The sequence below is a fragment of the Harpegnathos saltator genome, unplaced genomic scaffold (assembly GCF_003227715.2).
Source record: "Harpegnathos saltator strain DR-91 unplaced genomic scaffold, Hsal_v8.6 scaffold255, whole genome shotgun sequence".
In the NCBI taxonomy this organism is placed as follows: domain Eukaryota; kingdom Metazoa; phylum Arthropoda; class Insecta; order Hymenoptera; family Formicidae; genus Harpegnathos; species Harpegnathos saltator.
This window is the reverse complement of record NW_020230045.1, coordinates 1,771,751-1,794,250: the sequence shown is the minus strand read 5'-3', so window position 1 is coordinate 1,794,250 and position 22,500 is coordinate 1,771,751. Positions and strand designations below refer to the sequence as shown.

General features: G+C 44.3%; 1 protein-coding gene across 7 annotated transcripts in view; it reads left to right on the top strand.

Annotated features, from left to right (window-relative positions):
- The window catches only part of Shal (potassium voltage-gated channel protein Shal), a 129,970-nt gene that overhangs the window by 4,423 nt on the left and 103,047 nt on the right, over window positions 1–22,500 (top strand). The gene's annotated exons all lie outside the window — the stretch shown is intronic.

Sequence of the window (22,500 nt, the reverse complement as noted above, 5' to 3'; positions counted from 1 at the left end):
CGACGCCCCGCGACGATCGCGCGCGATCAAATGTTTCACGCCTTGGGCTGTAGGAATCATGCGAACGTGCCACTGCTATTTGTATGCGCTGGATTTTGCACGTCGATACTTACCTACCTACCTACCTCACACACTTTCTTTCTTTTCCTTTTTCGATGATTTCACCAGCTTATATTGGAGTCGATGTCGATTACGATATCAGAGTGTGGCTCGCAAGTGTGTCCTTCTGCTCTACTCTTCTAAGGGCGAATCATGATGAACCTCGTACGCCCGATGAAAACTGCATTTTGCCAAACGCAACGTCACCCCCGATCTTTACGTTCCTTCTCCCGCATGTCAATTTTTATCGGTGTCGACATTTCTCGCCCCAACATGTTTCTCGTTTCGGCTCGATGTATTGATGTCATTCGCGCTGGTGTGTGACGACCGCAAGTGACTTCTGTCGTTATTTAAAATTGTTGCGAAATTAGGAGAACGGGTGTCGCGGACTTATTCGAACGAGAAATTGTCGACGATTCGTTTTCGCGAATTTCCATCTCGGAACCCTCGAAACTCGACACAGAGACATAGTGCGCGGCGGTGCACTTACGATGCGATGAGGCTCGTTATGCATCCCATATAGCGCGCCGACGAACTGTCCGCCGATGTGCGGCAGAGCTTCGAGTGCTCGGCGCAATCTGGCGACGAACTTTAGTGCCGTTATAACTTTTTAACGAGGATATCGCGGTATGCGCGCCTGTATGCGTTGTTTTCTTTCTTCCTGCTTTTGTTCTTTTTTTTTCTTTCGTTGCGCACAACTTTCTGACACTTGGCATTTTATATTTTCAGTTATTTCGCAAATGCACTTTCAGTGCGCCTTATCGCTTTTATTTTTCTCGAATTATGATTGCTTTAATTCGTGCTCGCGCGGAAATTTATAATTATTACAATTTAGGAATTTAACATTCGAGCATTTGAGAGACTTGAAATTCCCCTTTTCTTCTCACGATTCCCGGATCTTTGGATTCTCTCAAGTTTTCTCGAGGATTTTTGCGATTTCGACGGATCCGCAGATCTTTGTCACTTTTAATCAAACTTTTGTGATACCCCGGAGAAACTTTCAAGTCACATGCGGCATGTGACAACTCTCAAACCCGCATTTCGTCGTATCACCCAGATTACCACGCGTCCATGAAGAGCTCCGACGAATTCGCCAAAAATCCGTCGTATAACAACGCTTACGTCGCGGATACATGCGACCTATCAACGACCTATAACAATTATTCTATCTATATCTTCGAACAACGAACGTCGCGAATCCCGCCCGACGGAAGTGTTAGCGTGGTCCGAAAGCGCATATCCGCGCAGAATCTACTGGCCCATAAAATCCTTGTGCTCGCCGAGCGTTTCCTTCCGCGGTTCCTCGCGACGCGATATCGGAAACGGGCGCAGGTAACGGAAAAAGTCTCGTTTTTTCCGAACACGCGCGCGCGCAAGCTCGCTCGCAAGCTGAGCCGAGCCCGATGCCTCGGAAGCGCCGGTTGTTCTATCTCGCGACGGTTCCATCTCGCGACGATCCGCTATTTCTGACCGGCCGAATCTATGCCAATGGTATTTTTGTTTCGTTTTCGCTCGGACAGCTGACAATCACGCTGTAACCCGAGTCACTGGGGGCCGCCCGGTGGATAGTTGCACCTACTTGTTACCAGCCGATCGAGATCAAGTTTATCCGTATCGCGTCGTTCCGAATGATGGACTTTTTTTCTTCCCAGATGGTACGTCGTTGTCGACGGCGCGACTCGACGGCGTTCCGGCTCTTTGGGAGATGCTCTTCGAGAAGTTGAAAGATTTGGGCCGGCTCGTATTGATCTTCGGATATCGCGCGATGCGACGGGATCGTTGGATTAGACAGTAATGATAGTCGAACTGAACAGAAATGGGTCGTCTTTCTCGCTCGAGGATAACTCTCCGATAGAACACTCGACTTTTATTCGAGAGTTTCGGCAGAACGCTGGTAGCGATGTCCAATAGTCGCCGGAAAAAGAACTTCCGGACAAAAGCGGGACATGGTGATCTGTGTCTTTGGATTTCGAAGCCGGGACGAACTTATATCCGTCGCACTCGAGTCTCTCCGATGCGCGTCACGGGGCCCCACGGGGCTGTTCGACTTTGAATTTCGCACGTGACAATATCTGCGCACGCTGTGACTACGCTACGGGAACCAGCATTATTCGCAATTTGCTTTTCAGCATCTTGGCGAACGGGATGAAAAGAGAGGAGGAGGGTAATTGTGGGACACTCTGTATGTAAATTGCATCGCTCGAGTAATTTTGCGTAGAACTATCTAGTCCAACGTTATCGCGCAGATGACATGCGCGCGACACCCCGTGAATACCGCGGGTTACCCTTCGAGCGCGGCTATGGGCTTTGTAAAGTCGCGTTAAAGATCATTCCGGCATAGATCCGGATTTAATGGTTAATGTATATTCATATGTCGACCTGGGCGGGAAAAATCTGATTTGTCGGCGAAACGCGTCCGGCGACGTACGTCGTCGCGGCCAGGCTACTTTTCCTCGACACGTGTGTGTGTGTGTTAGCCCGCTGCCTTAGCACTCGTCTTTGCGTGTACAGGACCAGGGCAGGTCACTTCCTTCAAACTTTAACGAGAAGGATCAACAGGTGCCTCGAGGGTTCGTCTAGTTGCATCGCTCTAGCGTGATCCTTTTTTAATCTATACCGGCCGAATAGGAGCCACCGGTATTATGAATTAGCTTGATCGAGGCTTATATGTGGTCGCGATTGAAAAAGGATGCAAATGAGGAAGGAACAGAAATTGCGCGATCAAAAAATTAGAGCGAGAACTTTTCGAAACGAAGCACTCTCTCTCTCTCTCTCTCTCCCCCCCCCTCTTTCCCTCTTCCTTTCTCGCGCGCGCACGTATCGGATCAGTTTGGCGAAACTTTTCGTTTACCGTAGGGATTTTACGCAGGTCGTACGGTATCGGCGCTAACTCAACCGTACTTTTAATCCCCTGTCGTGCGAATTTATTTTTCATGCTAAAGGACGGATATCAACTTGCGCATACGTGAAGCGCGTACTTCCGCGTACTTTCGAAGTTGAACGCTCTTTTGTACCGAAATATAGTGGATTAATTATTCGACGATAACTTACACGAGACGTACTATTACCACCAATAGGATAACCGAATCGAAATTTTGTTCCTACATTTTGATCCTACGAATTTACGTTTGACATTTGACGAAACCCACCACGAATAAGGAGGAATCCCGAGTCGAAATTTAGAAGCTCGATTACGCAATCGGTTATGTAATCGATCGTTTACATAATTATGACGTTGGTGAAATTTCTTTCTTCTGGGAACATCTCTGCGGTCGCTCTCTAATTCCCGCGGACCAGGCAGCAGCCGTCTTTCGAAGTCTGCGTTTCGAAGTCGCGACTGACTTTCATGAGCTGTGCTAAACTAATAAACAGGTCAACATTTCGAGATGATAATAAAAGGAGCCATAAAAAGCTAACATGGTTAGATTTGCGTGAATAGCGCGGTTTCCAGATCCGTCTCTTCTCTCTCTCTCTCTCTCTCTCTCTCTCTCTCTCTCTCTCTCTCGCTCGCTCTTGTATTTTTTCAGTTCGCGTGTCGTGTGGAAAATTTATTCGACACGCGCATCTCGCGTCGATGCGCGACAGTGCATCATTTGCTTGCTTCTCTAACACGTAGGTGCAACTCTCGGGTGGCCCGTCGCGTAATTCATGTCGCGCGGACTCTTTCACACGCGCTATTTTCGTCGCGTCTTACGCACGCATCTTACACGCACGCGCCGGCCTAATGATAGACGTTATAATGGAAAAAAATGTGGCGAGCAGCTGGCGAGGAGAATCTAGAGCGGAGAACGTGGGAAATTCGCGCGCGATACACGCGGGCCGATTTTTAATTTAGCGTGCGCGTGCCCGTCATTGGTCGACGCTGCGTGAATTTATCACCACCGACACCGCACTCATCAGAAAGCTTCGGGAGATTCGTCGGGGATTCCCTGTAATTACCAACGCTCTTTGTGTCCACGTTATCATATTCTATCACGCGCTCTGTGCATATCCTACGTTGCAGTATTGTTTATCATGTTTACGTGGACGCGTTCGCTCAAATATGCAAACGTTATTTTGCGGGAGGAAGGAAAGACGTGAGTCAAGTGATGAATAAGCGAGGCGAAGAAGAAAACACGAAAGCGTTATCGTCCGTGAAACGAAAATCTCGTGAATAACCCGACTGGAATCGCGGACCGAAAGTTTTTTCCTTCGGGTATGAAATTTCTACGATGTAAATTCCGCTCGTTACAGCCCGAATATCGTTGGCGCGACCCGATATTGTCGGTCAAACGACTCTCTTCCCTGTCTCATTTCGACACGATGTCGTTGTCGTGAAAATGCGCATTCGAATTTACTCGTGGCCAAATCTCAAGTGATCGCCCTCGTGTCGTTGAGCGCATAAAGTCATTCGTCTCTCGCGTTGGCTTTCGAGAGTTAAAACAGCGTCGCAACCTCGTGTGAAGTGGATAACGGCCGCCCTAAACGAGACTTAACAACGTTTAAAAAGGAAAAGGCTCGAGCCTTTAAAGCAGTTGCACAGAATCCCGAGAGAGAGAGAGAGAGAGAGAGAGGGGGGGAGGGGGAGAGAGGGGGGAGGGAGAGAGAGAGGGGGAGAGAGAGGGAGGGAGAGAGAGGGAGAGGGAGAGAGAGGGGAGAGAGAGAGGGGGGGAAGAGAGAGAGGGAGAGAGAGAGGGAGAGAGGGAGAGAGAGAGGGGGGAGAGAGAGAGGGAGAGAGAGAGGGAGAGAGAGAGGGAGGGAGAGAGGGAGAGAGGGAGAGAGAGGGGGAGAGAGAGAGAGAGAGAGAGAGAGAGAGAGAGAGAGAGAGAGAGAGAGAGAGAGAGAGAGAGAGAGAGAGAGAGTCGCGGCCGGCTATACCGGGTGTTATTCAGTCTGTCGTAAGTGGGGCGCAGCCTCCTCGATCCTCGACGTGTCGTATCGTGAACACCTTATTCAATCTGCCCGGTGCACCTATCAGCCAATCTCCCGCCAATGGAATCCATCGAGCGTGAATTCGCGTCGCGACGCCGCGTGAATGAACGTTCGTCGCGTTCGATGCGACGATGCGACGATGATGCGCGTTTCGCGATTGCGCCACGGGGGGCGCACTGTGAAAAATGAAAATTCGCGCCGACGGCGGACGCGTGTGTCCTTTAACGAATACGGGGACAGTTCGTCCTTCGCGAAGATTCATTTCCAACAACATGCTTCTCCCTTATTTTCCTCCTGCGTCCGCGTCGCGCATTTCTAAAGCGGGGTAACTCGGTGTAACTCGGTGTAAGGATGTGTGCGTCAGCTTTTTCGATGGAGATATGGCGGCGGTGATTTTGATCGCACGACGCATTGTCGCCAAATAGAATAAGGATGTCTACTTCCTGCACGAAGGAATTTAGGAGGACAAATGGGTCACGCGACGGGTAGAATGATGATCAGGGGGGAGGTTATCTCGTTCGTGGAAAATCCCCGTCTAAGAGGCAAGTTGGTAATACTAAGAACAGATTTTCGCATTGGATCTCCGACCTCGTCGAATCGAATATTCATTCCAGCAACGCGAGAAAGGGGCGGCGGAGAGGGTGTGCCGCCGATAGTTCGGCTAATTTACGCGATATACGTGCGTCCGTACGTCTGAATAGCAATGTAAATGGTTCCTCGTCGCAAGATACGATGACGCATGCTGTTATTTTTTCCTTTTTGGAGAAGAGAGTTCTCCTTTTCAAAGTGAGAGCGGGTGCGGCGGCCGTTTCTTGAGTGTTTATTTAGGTCGCGAGACGCGCGCGGGGGTAGATTAAGGTGCACGTAAAAAATAAGTACAAGGGCGAAGTTCCTTGAGTTTCGTGTATCCGTCGTCATTGAGTTCCGAAAATAAAATCTCTCAGGCTCTATATGTTCTCGTACCGCGCCGCCGCGCGGCCGTTGGATCCTAGGAGATCGTAAAAGGAGAATCCTCGAGAATGAAAGGGCGAAATTACGAGACAACATCATGTGTAAAATACGACGAAGTCTTATAACGAACTCCGCCCTCGAGTTGAATTTGTTTTGGTGAAAGTTTTGCGACATCAGACACGATCTTAATATCTGCGTATAAACTCGGCCAAATCTCGACCCTATGCCTTTACTTTTTCAGATGTTTTTATTGTAACATAGATTAGCATATGTAGATTAAATTATTATTTTTCAAGATTCCGTTTTCTATTTTCACCATATACGTCCATATGCAGTTAAAAATTGTGCGTATGGTATTTTTTGATAATAAACGTTTTGGTAATAATTAATCTCTCAACGCTATCGAGTTTTCAATTACTTGCCATTAATGTCTTTAAATCGTAGTTAGAAATAAATTTGCGAATAACTGCGCGTACTACGAATCAATTTCAAAATCAATTTCAAATTCAAATTCAATTTCAAATTCAATTATTTTGCAGCCATGAATAATATTACAGAATGTGTTTTTGAGGAAACTTGTGTATGCATAAAAAATCGATAAAAGGAAATTGCGCTGTTATATAAAATTAAACGTCGTCGTTTGTAAAGATCGTTTTCTTCTGAATATTAAAAACTCGAGGCATGCGGTTCTCTTTCTCTCTCTCTCTCTTTCTCTCCCCTTCTTCTTATCGAAGAATCGTTTGCGGAAAGTTTAATACGAGGTGATTTTAAAGTGACAGTGATGTGTACCTTAAGGACGGAAGAATAGGTCGAAAGGTAGTGCGAAGATAACAAAGGGGAAGATTCTAGACATCGACAAACACTTGGCCGTGTCGGGAGAACCTGATTGGCGTATCGCCAAAATACAGACTTCGCCGCGATAATGCGTGCTTTTTCCTCGGCCTGAGCATTCCTATTGCGGCTCTCCTTTTTTCTCTTCGTTGTGTACCGCGAAAGTTGTAGGATCCGTGAGTTGTTTGATAGAGAAAAATAACTGCAAAGTATTGAAAGTTATTGGTTTCTTTGATTGTACTTTGTCAGTTTGAAGTTTGTATATATAGGCATCATATATATATATATATTAGGCACGTATGCTATTCATTTTACAATAAGCATCACACTCACATATACATGTCTACATAATATAAATTTCATGTATATCATTTTCAATTCAATCAAGATTTAAATGATCGTACCTAAAGTTTCACTGAATTGTTCGAATTAAATTCGGCGCGTGTGAACGTCCTTATGTGCAGAAGCTGAAAAACTTGTAGATTTCCCAAGTTTACAATCGTATTTTCTCAGATTATTACTTCTAGTACACACATTTCGAAATCGTTTGAACATAGTAACATAATTATAAACAAATGTTTATTATTGACATCTGTCGCATCCATGTGAACAAACGTGGATATATCATGCGGATTAACGAAAATACTATCGCGATTGGCTCGCCGAAGCGGCATTCTATTCGGGCGACTGAAAATATTTCAACAATGAAGCAGCGGTACGTTTGTTTTACATTCCGGAATGGAATGTATTTAAATAAAGCGCTCTACACACGCTGATAACAACGCGACGACTCGTCCTCCGTCCGTCGTGGCGAGTCGCGTATTGAATCGTTTCGCAGAATACTGCCCGACTAATTGGCTGCACTTGCCAAATTGTTGCCAAATTATGCAGACGGCGCGATTACCGGAGTTCATCGCCTCGTATACGCTCGGCTTCGCGAGGAACTCCAAGGAGTGAAGTAATCCTCGCGTCACGAATAAATTTACATGCTCTGATTATATTTCGGTTGCGTTTCATCAAATATTCGCGTCGGAGAACATGTGATCTGCGATCACACCCTAATATTTTTTCTTTTACCGTCTACGTAAAAATAATAGCCGCTGATAATAGCTAATAAATATCTAATTTTTTATCGGAAAATGAGCGCGCGCTATTTTATTTTACCATCGTTCAAGTCACTAATTGACGAATTTCGTATCCTGTTACTTCTCGTAGTCGTGTATAAAATCTGTGCATTGCTGATCATTTATATATTATTACGTCATATACAAATTACAATTAATTAATAGATACGGAGTGTACGAATAAACGCGGAAATGACGAAAGCGTGCACTTCGATATACGGCGTTGACAGAGTCGAAAAATCGTCATCCATTTATTCGACGGAAAAGACACGTATATATTATTTCGTCGTTTCGAAGGGCAAAGGCAATTTGCTGCTTTACGCAAGACAGGTCATTGGCCGCATTTCCGCAGGTATTAAAATCGCATCTATATAGGTGCAGATAACGGCGGAATTACCGGGTTATTTTCCCACTCTTTTCGCTAGTGCTCTACTACTAGTTTTCCTGCGAGCTCCGAGAGTTCTCTCTCTCATTCACCCTCTTACCCTTTCGCGCACTCCAACTCCCCTTTTCGTTCTGAAAACGTTGTAAGTACACGCAGTTAGAGCCGGCGTTTCATGGTTGGAATAATGGAGATGGAACACAATGACAGGAATCGAGCGATATTATAGCTCATCGTGCACAGAGAGAACGATTTAGTTGAATCTAACAAATGCTTATTTGGAATAGTCGAAATAAATTTTTTGATTGATCGAACAAAATTTTGCTTGACGCAACAGAAACATTTCGTTGGAATTAAGCTGCAACAAAATATTTTTATTGCGTCAAGCAAAACTTCGTTCGATCAATCCAAAAATTTATTTGGACTATTCTAAATAAGCGTTTGTTAAATTCAACTAAATCGTTCTCTCTGTGTGGAATTCGTTTGAGCCGACAAAGAACATTTGACGAGAATATTTCTATGCGCCTACAACGATACACTGATGACGAAATTAGAAGCACATGTGAAACATTGTTTCTTTCTTTAATAGTAATGACACCAACAATAATGATGATGACGATGTTTACTTCATTGGAAGCCAAGATTATTGCAGAACAGATGCCTGTCGATACAATTTTGGTATGATTATTATTAATTAGGCAACAGTTTAATTAAGAAAGCGACCAAAAGGCGAAGCCTTGTCTGATTATTTCTGAAAATACACCAATCAAACCTTAATCCTCTTTACCGTTATCGATGGGAAATCTTCGACTTAACAATTTCGTACGAGCGTATTTCTTTCGATCTTTAACGATACATCAGAAAATTGGTCGGGTCCTTGAGGTGAGTTCCTTTATCGCACGCGAAAGATATCGACACGCTCTCTCTCTCTCTCTCTCTCTCTCTCTCTCTCTCTCTCTCTCTCTCGTCACGATGGCTCCTTAATTGCGTGAGTTTTCACGAGACGTTCTTCCTACTCGTCGACTTGTTCACTTTCCGCTTCTTAGCGCTTTATCGTCGCCCGCGCACTTTTCGCGCGAGGCAGATGGATTTCAATTTTATGCCACACGAGGCACACGTAAGCTCTACCAAGGAAATACTTCGTCGGGAGTATCGCGTTGAAAGCATTAGCAAGCAAGCCGGTCAGCCCCTTTTCCTCTCTTCTTGCCGGCTGCGTGATTAATCGTGCGTTTCCACACAACAGTTCCTTCTGGGCGCGGAAGAACTGAAATCGCCGACATGTTGTTGTGTAATGTTGTTCGTCGATAGGGAATTTCCATTTCGTGCCGACCGACTGCGATTATTTAATGGAGTACGTGTCGACGTTGACCTGGCGAATAAATATAATTGCGCTTGCTCGTTAACGCTCCGTCCGACAACGACGACGTCGTCCATGCCGTTGAATGAGCTAAAAATTGCAACCAGCAAATTACTCGCAGATTGAGCGAAGCATGTATGAATTATCTTTGTAGCTTTATCGGGCGAACGCGCGCGGGAGAGTCGTTAGCAAGTCCCGCGACACGCACGCATTAGCGTCAGCCGTTCATTAAGCTGTTCATTAGGCGGGTCTTATATAAAAATAATTAAACGCCGGACTTGCAACCTTTTTGAGGCGCTTTACACAAGTGCTCACATCTTTTGGAAGTAGTCGCGCCAAAGTGTCACGTAAGACTTGGATACCATATAATTGGAAATCAAGTACAAAGTGAAAAGTGAGTTCGACCCTGAAATTAAGCAGGAATTGCTCAGTTAAGTTTGTCTGCGTCATCTAGGATATTTTTAGCTGATCTAGGCTGATTAATGATTCGATTTGTGAAAAACGTCATTAATACAGCCTATGATTCCGTTCGATGTAACTTTCCGCTCTTCGCCTTCGACGTCGAAGATTGGCAGGAATCGTTTAGCGGCCGTTTTCGCACCTTATTATCGTTTCAACTCTCCGCGCCATTCTCCACGAGTCGGATAAGCCTCTCGCCCTGAATTTCCGGAAATGTAAGGCCTCTATACAGTTTCGCCCTGATATCCAATCTCGTTTTCCTTCGTCCGCCATATTTCTCCCTTTCTACTGCGCCCGCCCGCCCCTCTCGAAAATATCTGTCGTATTTCTTGTTCGGTGGCAGGGAAGCCTCGTATCTTGCTGGCAAAAAACACATGATTTATTCCTCCGAGTTCGCGAGGGTGGACGTACACGCCTTTCGGTCTTATAGGTCACTCAAGTACGAGCCCCATTGAACGCAAACCCTCGGCGAATCCTTTGTCAATATTCGGTAATATTTTATTTGCTCGTGTATTTTCCACACAGTCGAATCTACGCCGAAACTTTTTGTCTTTTCTTCTTGACGCTGTCAAGTTTCTGTTAAATTATGGTTACGTCGCACCGTGATGTATACGACATGTCATCTTAGCGTTATTGATTTTATTATATTACTACTTGTAGGTATCTATTTATATAAATAGTTGGAAGAGAGAGAGAGAGAGAGAGAGAGAGAGAGAGAGAGAGAGAGAGAGAGAGAGAGAGAGAGAGAGAGAGAGAGAAACTGTGGTTCCCTCGATTAGGATTCACCTTAAGCGATGTAAGATTCGCGACAGAATCGGGGTCAAATTTTGCTCATAAGAAGACATTTTGTAGAAATTACATTTGCGGGTACACGAGTATGTATGTACGTCTAGAAACCGCCATATTCTCTTTATAGTGCTGCACGACATATAAAATTATACGTAGGACTCCGTCTCGAATTTCATCGTGAATTATAAATCGTCTAAAATAGACTTTAATTAATGAGCTAATTATCGATCGAATAATTAAGCGAGTACTTTGCCTAACTTGTATCAGACTGCCGAACAAATTTCGCTGGTACATTCGGACTTTCGAAGTTGGGATCCCAGATAAGATCGATCGAGATTCGCGCGCCTCATAAGGGATGATTTGGAATAAGAGGAGAAGACTCGCAAGAATTCAAAACTATCTAACTGCGAAATGCGTGACAAAAAAGAAACGTTGAAGGTCTGAAATTCCTCGCGTTCCTTTCGCGATGTGTGACGGAACCTCGAGAGTGTCCTTAAAGTTCTCGAAATGTCTTGATATCTCGCTTAGAGCTTAATACTTTCTTCTCGAGTTTAGATCGAAGCACACTTCTCGCCGATCGTGGAGTCGTGCGAGAATAGGGAAAATCAATGGCTGCGCGCGGCGTTCGTTGTTTGTCATTTGTCATTAACGTGAAACGTTGAAAAATGATTTCCGCGCCGTACTTCGTGACGCGCGTTGGTGGTGGTGTAGACTTCCCGTCCGGTTCTCGGACAAGCAATGGCGTTAACAAGGTCCGATTTGTAATTCATGAAGCGAGCAACGGGATGGATTCTGCGCACCGACTAAAGAAAGAGAATGAAAAAAGGCTCCGTTTCCTCGGCGTCTCCCGCGCTGTTAACGTTCCGTCGAATTCATTAACTTCGTGAAATGCATTGCCTCGGCTACGTTACTTACATCTGCTCTGCCCGTGCGTTAACGGAAGGAGGGAGAAAAGTCGGAAAGCGAGACTAAACCGGTCGGTATCGTATTTATGTAGAAACGAACGAACGAACGAACGAACGAGGAAACCATCTTGGAAACGTAACGAATCTGTCTTTCTTCGCGTTAAACGGTGTGTCTTGTTTCTTACTTTAATTTAGTTGCATGTAAATCTTCTTAATGGTTCCGTTCAATTTGGCTTATTTCGAGAACTACGTGCATAGCCGCCTGGAGTCTGGCGTTAATTCAAAATTGCGCGTTCGTGGGCTAAACTAAGCTGTAAGTTATGTTACTTGAAGGTTCCGCGAAATCTTCGATCGTTCTTAAGGGACATGGTCCCTTAAGCCGGAAGCGAGAAGAAAATGTTTCACTCGCACGAAGTTTAACACGAAGAATTATAGGAAAATAATGTGAGTCGTCGTTTAATATAGATAGCCGATATCTAACTATAATTTGTAGATTAAGATGTAAGCGAAAATATAATAATTAATTTTGGCTTTGTTCCAACTTTAATTTGGATTCAATTTAACGTTCTTTAATTATATTCTACTTCTCTCTCATTATTCCACACAAAATGATACGTATTCCTTCTTTAATAAATTTATTATATTTTCCTCTCTCGACTTTCGTCGGTGTTAAATTCGATAATTTTCGTAAAATTACGTGAGACGGAACGGATTTTAATGATAATTTAGATACCGAGGTATACACTCTAATTGTACCGTTTTTCGAAAAATATATTTTACGTACGTATACTTTTAATTACTCATTAATAACAGAAGAATATTGATGGGGCATTCGCAAGGTTAACAATTTTTATTTCTATATATTCTTTTTTTGTTTTTACTACTGACTCGACGAGATATTGTCGCTAGCGATTGACTTTCATATCTGGATCTGCATTATTGGATATAGTTTTTCATATACGATCCGAAATGAGAGAATCTTCTGAGTAAGAAATTGAGATTTTCCTTTCATCGAATTGCTCTGATTATATCGACAGCGAATTCGCCGTCGTCTCTTCTTCTCCTACACGCTGCAACGCTTTTATTTGCTTTCCCTTCCTTCTCTCGTTTTGCATTTGTGCATTCACCATTGTTGGCTCTGCTCTTCCCATAGGATCTTTCATGGCCTTCCTCTATGTCTTTATCGATCTGCCCGGCTGAGGCCGTGTACAAGGCTGGTTTGGGCGGGTACAAGGCGGGGTCATATCATGTGAAAAGAAAAATTGGCGGCGACGACTTGGCTTCGAATAGAAAGCCTCGAAAGTCGATTTCGAGCGCAAGGGAACGATCTTTCCCGTTGAACGATCCTTCCCGTTGTTTTCGGAGAAATAGACATCGGTTGCGACGTGGTGCGTCGTTTATTCGGTGAATTAGGCTCTTAACCCGTGAGCCATGCCTGCTGGTAAAAGACGTCGGAATAATTCAGCGATTCAGAGCGGTTACAATTACATTGGGTTATCGTTTATGCTGAAATTCAACAAACCTACTCGTCGGGGCTCGAAGCCGCGGTTAAATTGAAATTCAGATATCATTAGTTGGAGATGAAGGCTGCGACCGACGTAATTGAGTGTATTTTTGATGCAATTATCTTGAATATATGTGAAATTCGGAGAAACTTTCGAGTTTGGAGCAAGTCGGTTTGTCCGGAGTGACCCAGTTGCTTGGCGCTAATGCGCTGTTCTAGAACTATAGTGTTAACTACCGGTAAAGCCTTAGCTTGCATTTGACAGAAATGCTGTTCTTCATCCTTCTCCCTCCTCCCTTCGTTTTCCTCATTTTTTGCTTCTCACCCTTTGCAGAACCCTCGTTAACGCTTAAATCAGAGCGCAGCTGGCACTGATTTACACGTTTGATTACTTTTTATGACCTCGGGAATTAATTTTCTTAATCTTTGTTGCTACATTTTGCTATATTCAAGCAAAAACCCTCGCTGCATAAATTCTACTTTTTTTTTGTTAAAGGTGTTCTCTTGGTTCACTTCACGCGATCGTCTTCTTAGCAATTCAAATTATTTACTCTGCGATTATTTGCTCACGAGCGAGCGAGCGGGAGAGCGAGAGAGAGAGAGAGAGAGAGAGAGAGAGAGAGTGAGAGAAAGGGGGGACGGGTGGAAGATTTAAACGGCCAGTGTTCGATCTGTCTGTGCGTCAGTGCGAAAGAGAAGCGACGGAATCTGGACGATCGAAAAATTCGAGTCCAATTCCGCGATAATTTTTCACGCCTGTCCGATATCGCTTTAAAGCCGGTTATCGCGCTGCCATCCTAGCCGATAGTGGCCGACTAAAAATAATATCGCCACTCGCCGGGCGTGACATTTAACGGTTACTTGCCCACGAATCGACCCGACTCTCTCAAACATAATTACCCTTTCTCATTAGCCTCTTTCACGGTTTACGGTCCGATCGGCCTCTCGTCGCCGCAGATAATCGCCGCGATAGAAGCGTCTCGCGATAAACTCGCACTGCGCTGGCCTGCGGTAAATTTTCTCTTATAAAAGTGCCTCATACTGCGGCACGTTCTTGTATGCTTATTGATTTACTTAGCGCAGCGTTTGCTCACCATGAATTTATACGTATAAACAAACAGTATATTCTCCTTCGTCTTGATCGCATTATTTAACGTAACGGTCAATGTTGCTGTTTTCAATACTGCATTAATTCTATATTTTTCATTTGATGACAGTTGTATTAAAATTAAAGTTATAGTGCTACCTTGATACTCTTCTATCAGCAGCTTCCAGTTTATTCGGACACGCGTTTCATTCTCGTAAGAGTCAGTTTCGTCGAGACACGTCCTTATCCTACGATAGATTTTCGACCACGTTGAGATTGAGATCGTGATGGAATCGATAAGCTACTAGCGGCTGATAGTCTCTCGCGCGGTTTTCCGTCATGTGACGTAACACGTCATTCGTCTGCAATTAGACTATATTCTGAACTGTTCTATGCCCCAAATAGGGAGTATAGCGCATACATACGAGCACAGACAGTATCAATCTAATTTTAGATTCTCGTATTTAGGTGCGATCTTAGCGAGCGAGAATTTGTGGAATTTTGACATCGTGGTTTCGGGATTGCATCGACGTGCCTACAAGATATCTGCGAAATTTTTAATAATTCTTTTTGTGATACGATAAATCAATATGTATTTTTAAAATCCGCGGAGCGGACGTCGGTTTTCGACGTTCGTCGTTAGCACATATAATTTACCACGAATGATTAATTTTCTTTCTCTGACTCACGGTAGATTGCTGCATTTTTTTTCTCTCGAGGGAAATAATTTTTTTTAGAATAAAGCGGGAAGTGATTATTGGCCTTCCAATTCGGTTAGCTTCCACGACACGTTGGCTACGTGTACTAAACGACCGTTACGGTCTAAAACACGCGACGCGATTAATATGCGCGCTAATTGTTCAAGTTTCGGTAATTAAGGAGTTTCCGTGCCGTCTGAAATCTCGCGCCATATACATGAACGGATTACACGGACGGATATTAATTCACGTTACGTGCCGGTGAAAAAGAGTCGCGCGATAAGAGCTGAAATAGCAGCTACGATTGATACGCGATCTTCGTGAAAGTTTGAACGTGCGTACCTTTCCCATTTTGTCATATGTACGTTGCTTGATTTTTATCTGGTCGTGAAATTAAGGTAATCATCTTGTGTGCGCTGCACGTTAACGCACGCCCAAAGCTAATGAAAGCGGAGCGCGGTCTCTCTAATTTAATTAAAGCGTAAAAATAACTAACGACCGTGAAAAGATCTTAATTGCTGCCGCTAATCTTGTTGCGTGCTTTCGGTTAATAGTGTCGCGATCGCATGGCACACGCCACCAGTGCGAACTCAAAGATGGCCGATAATAAATTACGTAATTACGCCTTGCTATATCCGTAATTCGGGAAAAAAAGAAAACACCGAGTTGAGGTGTGTTACACAAGTGTTAAATGTCGGCGTTGGAAATGGTAATTACACAAACGGGAAATGAGATGGATTGTGAAAATAGCTTCAACTTCTCCATCAATTATTCAGCCGCGCTTAATCGCCGTAAACGTGTTCCTTGATTGCAATTTAGTTAACGGGCTAATTACAAAGCACATCAAAGTAATAAAGACGGACGCGAAGCGCGGATGAATGATTTTGCGTTGGCGATTTTAGGGATTCTTTAAGAGTGGTATGTTTTTTCTTCGTTTTGCGAAATCGACATCTCCATCGCGCGAGGTCCGCGGATAGCGTTGAAAGATGCGGAAATGTACGTGAAACGACGTTAGCTCAATGTCGACCTTCGTCGGGCGGCCGACGAGACTGAAGTCTATTTATTCGACTCGCGAGGGCCGAAACGCTCGCGTTGTGTTAACATCGCGTGTCATTAAATTGTTTTCCGGAAATCGATATAGGGACCGCCGTCAAGTACGCGGCCCGCGCCTTTGGATTGCTCGAGAATCCTCTCTTGGTCGCCTGCCAAGGATTGTTAGATCGTGCTCGCGACTAGTCGTGTGTACGCGTAATGTAATCTAGGTTGTATTAATACGCACCAAATCACACAACGTGGTGCAATACCGACCGGCTGTTTATTAACGCTGCTTCCCGCGCCTCCCGTTGTAATCCCACGGAGACTTTCCTCGAGATAAACAACTCGCCGTAAAATTAATTTACCATCGCGATTGTTTTGCTTCTTTCTCTTCCGCCGTCACCGAGGAATAGGATTTAATTTCTCTGCTTTGTGTGTTGTACACGGAAAGAATAATCCCGTCCGCCACGCGTTACTTCCTTTTTATCGCCGTAAATGTGTCGTTCACCCTCTCTCTCCTACTTTTTGCCGCAAGATTATCTCTCTCTCCTCTTATGCTGCTGCCTTTTTTCATCTTCTTTCTTTCCGCGCGGGGATGCGTTTTAATTGGAATATTTTTCATTTTAATCGTCGCGCGATATCTTTTTCAGAATTCGACACGGTATATCTTCGTCCTCTTTGCTGGAGGAAGGAAGAAAAATGAAGTATGTTTAATTCGTGAGTTCTGAGATTCGATCATCCGAATCGGTCATGTTGATCTTCTTCGCGCAATTTAAGGAACGTTCGTTGTTTTCCCTCTTTCTCTCTCTCTTTCTATCTTCCTCTTTTGACGGAGAATACAAGCTTTTCAAGGTTGCACGAGGTTATTTCACGGGGAAGAATTTCTCCCGGGATTTATCTACCAGGGAAACTCATTTCGGAGATAAAACGCCTCTTCGAACGAGCTGACTTTTCGTGGAAACACTGTTACTCGCGGTTAATCGTGGCTAAGAATAAATTATTATTCGACTATACCGCGTCGCACGATGCTCCGCGATGTTAAAAAGCCGCGATATATCACGCAAATATCCCCTCGCCGATTATTCTTTCGCGGAACAGCTCTGAAATATCGTAAAGCCAAGTTAGAAAAACAAATAAACGGGAATAACCCGGGAGTAAATCACGTTTATAGGCAGCAATATATATATATATATATATATATATATATATATGTATACATAACGACATCGTCGCGCGCTTCTCTCGACGTTCTTCGTTAACTATCCTTGATTACAGCGGTAATTGGCGCATTTTGATATATCTCGATGATTTAGGACGATTTATCGGGCATTACAGCTCTCTCTCTCTCTCTCTCTCTCTCTCTCTCTCTCTCTCTCTCTCGTTAGCCGTACCATCAATTATGCAAAACGGGATTTCCGTTCGCTCGATCGTAATTGTATTTACAAAGTTATAATACGCGTGTGTTTGGAACCGCGCGCACCGGAGGACCTCGACAATTAAAATTGTATTCGCGTAAAAGTTTTTCTTTTTTTCAGATATAATGAAGTTACCACCGATAAAATATAAAAGTTCTACTCCCTGTGGCTTTTATGACTTACGCCATCAGCGCTCGCGGCTAATAAATTGTAGCGTCCGTAAAAGTTCTTTCGCACTGCGCGCGCGCTTGCGGCAATGGTAGACATTGGTGCTCAAGTCGCGTTATAAAGGATGAGATGGGTGTATTAGGATTTTAATCATGGATATATTGTGCGGAGATGTTGCGGTTCTAATACCGCACGATTCAAATTGTATGATTATCGGACGCAGTTTCAGTAAACCACTACGTTGTCTCTCTCAGTTTTGAGCGTGAATTTAATTAGCATTATTATTTAATCGCAACCGGAAGTCGATATGTAATAACGTCTGTTTCGCGAAGCTTGCATATACCGCTTGAAATAATTAGAGAATTTATGTATTGTATCATTCTAAATGAATACAAAATGAGAATGAAAGCTTAATAAGAGTCGTCGCAAAATGTTGAGTGTTGAAAAAGTAAGTAACTTTCTCACCTGAATATTGTGATATCTTGATATTATTGACTTTTATGAAAAACACATTTACTTGAAAAAAGAGAAAATCAGAATTATTCTAGAATGTTCACGCTTTTGTTTATCGACGAGAGATGCGAAGATAAAAACCTCATGATCTTGAAATTTTTCATAATCATCCAACGATGCACATTGACGCGTCTGAGAAAAAAGAACGATCGTCCAATTGTTTCGGGCAAGGTGTTTCATATTGCGCCGCGGGGGGAAAAGCCGCGCGCGTACTATGTCGGCGCACAGGCGATTCGTGCACTGTGCAGCAGCGGAGGAGTGCATTGTCCGTAATAATTCTCATTCATAATAGCGTGGGTGCGGTTTCGCGGGGGCCGGACGGAGCGTGCTATTGTGGTTTCGCGCGCGAACCTATCGTTTGAATTCTTCAGCGTTGACTCCGTCCGAGGTATCTGGCATCATCACGATGTGCATCTGGTGGCGCGATTCTGATTAAAGACGACGCTCAGCGGCGGTAGCGGTGGCGCGGTGACGATGATTCTCCGCATCCGGAAATAACGCGCGGACTGCACCAAGTCCGATGCACCGCGGCCTTTAAATAATCTACTGCGCGGCAAAAAATCCGCGAGAATCTCTCTCTCACACACACACACACACACATACACAAGACTTCAGTGGTGCGGTTAAAGTTTTCCGACATCTTAAGACGAAGTTTACACGTACAGTTGGCACTCTGAAAACTGAAACATCTTGCCGAAATAATTAATTTCAGAAGAAGGGAAACGTGAGACATTCCTTACTACATTTTGATGTCTTATAACGAGTGAAGTCTAGAATTTTCTACCGCATCAAAAGAACGCTGTACGTGAATTGATAAATAAAAAATAGTACACATGTTTCGTGCTTCCCCGAAGTCGTAATGCGATGTGACTGTGAGGACTAATTTAGGAACCCATCGAGATGCTTTACAACGTGCTCCGTTTTGGAATATCGACTTTTTTCTCAATAATTGAACGGTATATTGTGAAGATTTACCTCGCGATTTATATCGCGCGACGACTCTCGGAGATAGTCACGTAATACGATGCAGCGGAATTAATCGATGGCGAGATGACCGGGACGGGAGTTTGCGAAACCATTTCAGACCATGTACGTAAATCTAGTTCTCTCGCATTTCGCGCGACCGTTAGCTCGCTCTTCGGCGATCGTTTTGACCAGTGGAACACGGTTATTACGTCGTCGTTAGAACCGAGCGCGTTGATCGCACAATGGCGCCGGCAATACGGAGTCCGGTCTCGCGCTTCCAACGAATGGTTTCCATGCAAAATCGAGGCTGATAAGATCATCCTGTTACTGTCACTCAAGCAACGCGTTTGACGGATTTTTTAACGACCACGTGGATCGATGTTGACGTTGACATTGCGTACAACGGACATAACGAAGCATGATGGGAATTAAAAAGTTTTCTAACTTCCGAGCCGTTTTATATTAAACTAAAGTTTACTTTAGCTCTACTTTGCAGCGACACTGCTGTTGTCGTTAAATTTGTTGTTACATACATGTAGTATATATATATATATATAAATTAATAAAATAAAATATAAGTTAATTTGATTGCACGAAATGATATCCACTCGATGAAACATAACTACTACTGTCTCGAATTTTAAAGCTCGCGCAGCGACGTGTAATCGATCGAAGCAGCGAGATTTTTTGCAAGACGGCGCAAAATTAGCATACATCTACATTCGCTGAACTTCCTCGAACTTGCAATTAGGACATGATAGATTGTCGACATTGATGTCGAAATCGCCTTTCCGTGGTATACCGCATCGCTTGATTAATCAGAAACTTTGCATCATGGAGCTTATGAGCTATGGAGCTTATTCTGGAGTTGGAGAGAATTGTAGCAAACGGAATTATGAGGATGGGTTACATAAGGTGGTTACATATATCTTACTTGATTTTTAGAGAGTTTATATGATTCGAGATGACTGATAAAATTGTAACGTGGTTCCAGCTGTATTTGGTTTCAGGAAACAGAAGTTACTACTTTTGTGCAGAAATAATCTTTTTTTGCACAAAAGTAATAATTTCTGTTTCCTGAAAAGTTTTTCTTTAGCACAATATCAAATAGCAAGTTGCGATATGCGAGATACGATGTAATTACTATTTATTCTATTTCCGCAATATCTGAGATTCTTAGAAAAATCGACGACAGCGGTGTCATTATTTCATTCGCATTTGCATCTGCCAAAAAATGACGCGGTTAACCTTTCGCTTTATTTTCGTTCGATGTAGGTCGAGTGACGCAACTCGATAGCAACCCGACTTTCCAATGGGGAGGAATCGGCGTAATGATAAATATCATCGAATTGTTGAGTCTCAAGTGCTTATTTAACAATGGAGATTCACGCGAAAAATGGCAATTATCGGCTCTCGGCCAGGGAAAATTGTTGCGCGGTCTTATTTAAGGGTCTCCATTCAAAACTTTCGATTACTCCACTTGACTCTATATTGTTATAACGGTCGAGGGGGCGAATCCTAATTATACACACGACACTTCGGAAATTGGAACGGTGGTGTTGTGCGATTGGTTTAAATGGAGAAGGAGGGCGGTTGGCGCGTCTCGCGCGTGAATCCTTTCGCGTTTCCGTTCATCGTTCGCGCCGAAATAATTTTCACTGGAGACACGCGCAAGTGCGCGTTTGCGCACTCGGCGTCGCCTAGACCCGGTGCTAAATCCGCTTGCCGGTATGAGCAGACAGGTGCCAGCCGATCTCGAGCCAATCTTCTCTTTTCCACCACCCTGTCCTTCGGCTTCCGTCGCCGCCGCCGCCGCCGCCGCCGCCGCCATTGTCGTCGTCGGTGCCGGCCGAATAAATATACATATGTAAATGCGAGTGGGTTAAAAAAGAAGCGAATGCCGAATCATACCGACGATCGTGCCAGTTGTTCGCCTTTACGCGTGACGAGACTCTTGCAAAATTGCCGCGACGTGGCGGTCGCATCGATTTTATCTCGGAGATTTTGTGCTTTTGCTCACGAACGCGATAATATTCCTGACGACTGTTGTTATTTTTTGCGCGACGAGTCGCGGTCAGATTTTATCCCCGATATTTAATATCGTCGATGAAATGGCGATGTGTTAAGGGAGAAAGGAGGATTTCAGGTCATATATTGTAATTTTGGATTTATGCATCCTCGTGCGCGCGCGCTCTTGGTAGAACAAGGAATTTTAGGATATCCATCAACCCCCGAGTTATAGGCTGCGTTCCAGCGCTAAATCCGTTCGCTCACAGAAAGGGAATAGGTGTCAGCAAATTGAGCCAATTTTGTTCTCCATTTGCGTCTTCCACCGATACGCCATCATACGCGAGAGGTCTCTCTCGGTAAAATGTCCTTTTTTTCTTTTAAGACAGCTTCCTTTTCGCCGTCGAAAAGTATTTTATTTCAATGTTTGATCTCTGAAGAACTTAACGTTCTTTTAATCAAATTCTTTAGCGAGTTAAAATATGCGTGACAACGATAAGTATATTTATATTATTTTATAAAGGAATATAGTTTATATATGGAAGAAAAATAACTAGATTATCTCTCGTGATACTTGACGATGAAAATGCTCGTTGCAAGTATCCGAATTGTTCCATCAGCCGATGATACGTCACTCCCCGCAATTTTCATAAGCGCGCGAGCTTCTTTCTCCAGCCGCACGGGATTCTCTTACGTGACGGCGATTCTGACCTCCCGCGCTCTTATGAGCCTCGCGTATCGATTAATTCAAGGAATAATTGCACGGTTAAGCTTTATTGCATACGCTCGATTCGCAAATAGCGGGCTCCTCTCTTTTCTGGGAAAGAAATTCTCGCGCGTTTCTGGGGCGCTCTGTATATCGATTGACTGAGAAATAGCCGTGCGCTTAAAACGCTCTAAAAGGAGAGGCCTCTGCTCCATTTTATTCATACGGCTCATTATCATCGCGTGCTGTCGATTCATGAAGCCGAGCGGCGGGCCAGCGCTCTTCCCTCCCGCCTAATCGGGGGGGGGAGGGGGAGGGGGTCGTACACGTCCGAGTCGCCGGCCGACACAGGTCGCGTCTGTGCCTTCCACACGTCTACGCCTCAGTCGTTTAAGTTATTACTACGGACGCGTCTCTCGCGCGCGGCACGGGACGAGAATGCACTTTATTTTCAGACAACACGCGCGAACACTTCGCGGCCAATGTGGAAAGCCGGTGGTTCGTCTTTTAATAGCACGCTGCATCTCTCGGTAGCCGGCGACGAATCGCCGTCCGCCGCGATACCGGGTGGCTCGAAAACGTCGGCCGGTTTA